This window comes from Crocodylus porosus, unplaced genomic scaffold (genome assembly GCF_001723895.1).
Source record: "Crocodylus porosus isolate Cpor-Errol unplaced genomic scaffold, CroPor_comp1, whole genome shotgun sequence".
In the NCBI taxonomy this organism is placed as follows: domain Eukaryota; kingdom Metazoa; phylum Chordata; order Crocodylia; family Crocodylidae; genus Crocodylus; species Crocodylus porosus.
The window spans coordinates 148,947,860-148,952,859 of NW_017728886.1; the positions used below are offsets into that span (position 1 = coordinate 148,947,860).

The 5,000-nt window shown below is 46.5% G+C and overlaps 1 protein-coding gene across 5 annotated transcripts in view; it reads left to right on the top strand.

Annotated features, from left to right (window-relative positions):
- FARS2 (phenylalanyl-tRNA synthetase 2, mitochondrial) overlaps positions 1-5,000 on the top strand; it is a 418,607-nt gene that overhangs the window by 17,932 nt on the left and 395,675 nt on the right. The gene's annotated exons all lie outside the window — the stretch shown is intronic.

The window sequence follows — 5,000 nt, forward strand, 5'->3', positions numbered from 1 at the left end:
CCTGTTTGGTCACAGGATGGCGCGCATAGTATATTATTTAATTTTACAACTTCACTAAAGTAGTTTCATTTTTATCTGGTCACCATGGGTACCAATATCTTTTTTTGACGTCACGGTACCAAGCTGCAATTTGTTCAAGGTTAGTGTCTTTCTCTTGTGTGGGAACTCAGGTGATTTAAAATGAGGCACAGATAGGGGTGTGTATATGCAGCACTGTTAATACAGAGGGATAAATTATAATTACAGAGTTTGTTGTGTTAACTTCTGACCTTTTGCCATCTGACCTTTTGCCATCGGCATCTGAAATCAAAGACTTTGATCTTTGACAGAATCCACCCTCACAAGTTTACAGATGACACCAAGCTGGGGGGAGTAATAGGTATACTGGTGGATAGGGCTAGGATTCAGAGAAAACTTGACAAATTGGAGGATCAGACCAAAAGAAATCTCATGAGGTTCAACAAAGAGAAGTGCAGAGTCCTGCACTTGGGAATGAACAATTCCATGCACTGGTACAGGCTGGGGACTGATTGGCTAAGCAGCAGCTCTGCAAAAGGGGACCTGGGGGTTACAGTGGACAATAACTGAATATGAACCAACAGTGTGCCCTTGTTGCCAAGAAGGCTAACAGCATACTGAGCTGTGTTAGTAGGAGCGTTGCCAGCAGATTGAGGGAAGTGATGATGACCACAGGATGTGGGTGAATTGGAGAAAGTCCAGGGAAGACAATTAAAATGATTAAGGGGCTGGGGCACCTGACTTATGAGAAGAGGCTGAGGGAACAGGGCTTATTTGGTCTGCAGGAGAGAAGCCTAGGGGGGATTTAGTAGCAGCGTTCAACTACCTGAAGGGAGGTCCCAGAGTGTTTGGAGCTAGACCAAGGATAGGCAACTCCTGGCATGCTCCAGTTAGTAGCATGCAGAGACATTTTCCCAGGAGATGTGTGGGGAAATTGTTTAATTTTTTTTTTTTTAATTTGCTGCTCTCCAGAGCAGCCATAGGTCTCAGCACTGCGGCAGGCACCAGGGGCGAGGGCAGGGGAATGCAGGCATGGATGCTGTCCGAGTTCTGCTGACCCTGCCCCCTGCCCCCAGCTGTGTCCTCCAGCCTGGCCTGGTCCAGCCCCTGGAGGGGAGCTGCGGGTGGGCACTGTGGAGGGCTGCTGAGCTGGAGGCTCCCAAAGAGTGGGTGAGCCTGGGGCCCCATCCCGCCTGGGTGGATGCAGCACTGGGGTGCTGAGCACTGAGGCCAGGTGCTTGGGGCAGGGTCCAGGCGGCATGGGGTGAAGTAGGCATGGGGGGAGGAGCCATGGGCAGGCTGGCTTAGCCATCCCCTTGGGAGGGCAGGAAGCGGGGCTGCCCCACAGCTCTGCAGGCTTGGGCCTCAGCTGGCTGATGGGTAGGTGGGCGGGGGCGCTCAGCGGCACCTGAGGTGGGGCCCGGCCTGGCCTGGCCCACGCAGCTCCGCAGGTATGGGACGCAGCTGCCCTGCCCATGAGGGGATGCTGCCTGGCCAGGGCAGGATGCTGGACTTGGGGGGGCTCCAGGCTCAACCTCCTTGTGTGCCAGGCACAGCACAAGTGGGGCAGAGTGACCCCTGGTGCAAGGGCCTCGTGCTCAGAGCTGAGCTGGCTGCGGGCCTGCAGCTCAGCAGCCCTGTGCAGCACCTGCCCTGGCCCTAGCTCCAGCCCCTGGAGGGGAGCAGCAGGTGGGCAAGGCTGGTGCTTGGGCAGGCTAAGGAAGCTACAGTGATTGTTTCTGGGTCCTGGGGGGCTCCTGTAGCCACACCCTTGCACTGGGGGCAGGTCTGTCCTACTTGCGCTGTGCCCAGCATGCAGGAAGGCTGAACATGAAGCCAGAAGCCCCCCAAGCCCAGTGTCCTGCCCCGGCCAGGAGGCAGGGTGGTTGTGCCCCATGCCTGCAGAGCTGCGCAGCCCGAGGTTGGCCCCACCTTGGGTGCCAGTGGGTGGCCCCACCCTCCTGCTGTGGCCCAGGACTATGGAGTCCTGGGGCAGCCCTCACTTCCTGCCTGGCCCTGCCTTCCCAAGGGGCTAGATGAGCCCTCCTGCCCATGGTGCCTCCCTCTGCGCCTGCTTTTCCCTGTGCTGTCTAGATCCTGTCCCTGGTTCTTGGCACCTTGGTGCTGCTCCTGCCTAGGCTGGATGTGGGACTGTCTGCCTGAGACTTCACCCTGAAACCATCTGGGAGGCATGAGCCCCCTGGCCTTGATGGCTGCTGCTGGGGTGTCACTGCCTCGGACACTGCTCTGGATGGGCAGGCCCCAGCTGCAGCCGGTAGTGGTGGGAGACGTTGGTGACAAAGGCACATCCTCTTTCTCTCTTTCCTTTTTTCCTCTCTTCTTTTTCTCTCTCTTTTCTTCTTTTTCTTGTCATCTTTTTCTCTCCTTTTTCCTTTCTTCTTTGCTCTCTTTTTATCTCCCTTCTTTTTATCCCCTCTATCTCTTCTCTTCTTTTTTCTTTCCTGTTTTCTTTCCTTTTTGTCTCCTTTCTTTTTTACTCTCTAATCTCTCTTCTCTCCTGTTTTCTATTTCTAGCTTTCTCTCCTTTTTTGTTTCTTTTTGCTTTCCTTACCTCTTTCTTTCTTTTCTCTCTTCTCACCTTTTTTCTCTTTTCTCTGTCTCTGCTCTCCTCTTTTTCTTCTCTCTCTCGTTTGCTCCTTTTTTCTTCTTTCTCTCTGTCTCATTACAACATGCTTAACAAAAAAGAATACGCAAGAACAAAGGTAGTATATGAATTTTTATTTATTGTTACCAGTTTTAGAATTTTTAGAAAACCTAGTAGTTACTGTAAAAAAAAAAAATGCAACAATTACGATTATTAACTATATCAATATGCAGTGCGCCCTGCCATGTGCTCCCTGCCTCGGTTTTGTTTTTCTAACATGCTAGTATTCCACCATGTTACAAGGTAGACATTACAGCTTTTTCATCACTGGCCAAAAACGTTGTCTACCTCTGAGCTAAACTGTTCTCAATGGTGGCAGATGAACAGAACAAGGAACAATGGTCTCAAGTTGCAGCAAGGGAAGCTTAGATTAGATGCAAGAAAAAATGTTCTCATGACAAGGGTAGTAAAGCATTGGAACAGGTTACCCAGAGAGATTGTAGACTTTCCATTTTTGGAGGTTTTTAAGACCCAGCTAGACAAAGCATTGGCTAGGATGATCTAGTTGGGGATGGCCCTGCTTTGTGTAGAGGGTTAAATTAGATGACTTCCTGAGGTACCTTCCAACCCTAATTTTCTATGACTCTATGAATATCAGGAAACGTATTAATTGAAATTTGTGGATTTTTCTTATGCCTAGGACTGCCTAGGAAAAACTTGTACATGAGTTATCCTAAGCATTTGATTGTCTAAAAAGGCAACCTAGGGACTTGATCCTGTAAGTTACAACATGGCAGCAGACTGGTGAGCCAGTAGAGAGGCTGGTTAATGTCACGGGGGTTCTGTAAGAAGCACAACTTTGATCCATCTTTTGTGAGCTGCAGGATGGAGATATATGAAATAAGAACTGACTAGTTAAGAAATATGGTAAAAAAAGTTTACTAAAGAGTGAAATAAAGGAAACCAAACTGAAAATGTTCTGCTGAGGAATCTCATTTTGTTTTTATTTTTCTTTCTAAAATTCCATATTGCCATAAGACTGACTTTATTGAGACAGATATGTTGATTGCTTGCGACTTGCTGACAGAGCCATTTCACTGTTTGTGAATCTTTACTGTTCATTTGCTTTCAACTTTTATTATTGGTAGAAGGGGGTAAAATGAACTCTTATTTGGAAAACCTGCTTGGTTCTCTCTTATACTGTCCTACTGAATATTGCTCTATGCATTTATATATATTCCCTGTAAAGGCATTTTCTCTGCATGGTTAGTGTCCCATGAAGTTTGGGATAGAATGTGAATTACATTAGATTTTCCCTAAACTTCCCATTTTCCTTCATGTGTTATGCATGCACAATATTAATGGGACATCTGATATAAATCATTGGATCAACTGGGGGCAGGGTATGGAATTATGGGGTCTCTATACTTTTAGCTCCCATTAGCAGTAATGGGCAGCAAGTACTTAAATTACTACCGTGTTGATAGGAACAGAAATGCCTATCTTATTATGGAATCTGTTGGTTAGCAGTTCTCTGAGTTGACAGAAAAGGGGCATGGGAAGTGGAGAATGATACCAAGAAATTGAAGCCCTCTTGCATTATGGAAAGATAAAATGTCAAAGTAAATATAATTTTAAAACTAAGAACAGATACTTTGTTTAGCCTGAGATACAGGTACCACTGTAAGCATTTTCAGCTCTGTGAGTTTTTATTAAGTGGAGGGGAAAATTGCAGCATGAATTGCAAAAAGTTACAGTATAGAACCATCACAACTGGATGAATTTAAGGAAACAATTCACATTTTATAAGCAACGTTATGAAACCTATCTGCAGTTAGAACAAATGTATCTATTGTTCTATAGCCACATTGATTTTGGGCCAGGAGCTGTATTTAAAAATGGTGTTTTTAAAACCTGGTTTGAGCAATATTAAAGTTAATTAAGACCTAAATATGGGGCTGTAGCACCTCCTGCAGAGGAGAGTGCAAGTAGGAAAAGAATGAGAAAAAGTTTTGTCAGTGTTTTCTAGGAGCCTTCTCTTTGCAAGAGTTGGGGGAAGTTGTGTTTTGAAGTCGCTTCAGTTTCTAACACTTAGGATTTTGGGAATTTGTGGTTAATAGATTGCACTGTAGCATGAAGACAGGCACCTTCAGAAACAGCTGCTGCTGTGCAAGCCCTTGTCTTTTTAGCAGCATAAACACTTTGGAGGGTAAGACTAAGATCCAGAATGACCTGGATAAATTGGAAAAAGCATCCAAAGTCAACCAGATGAAATTCAATAGGGACAAGTGCGAAGTCCTGCGCTTGGGATAGAATAATTACATGCACAAATGTGACATGCTAGGCTACAGTACTGCAGAGAAGGACCTGTGGGTTA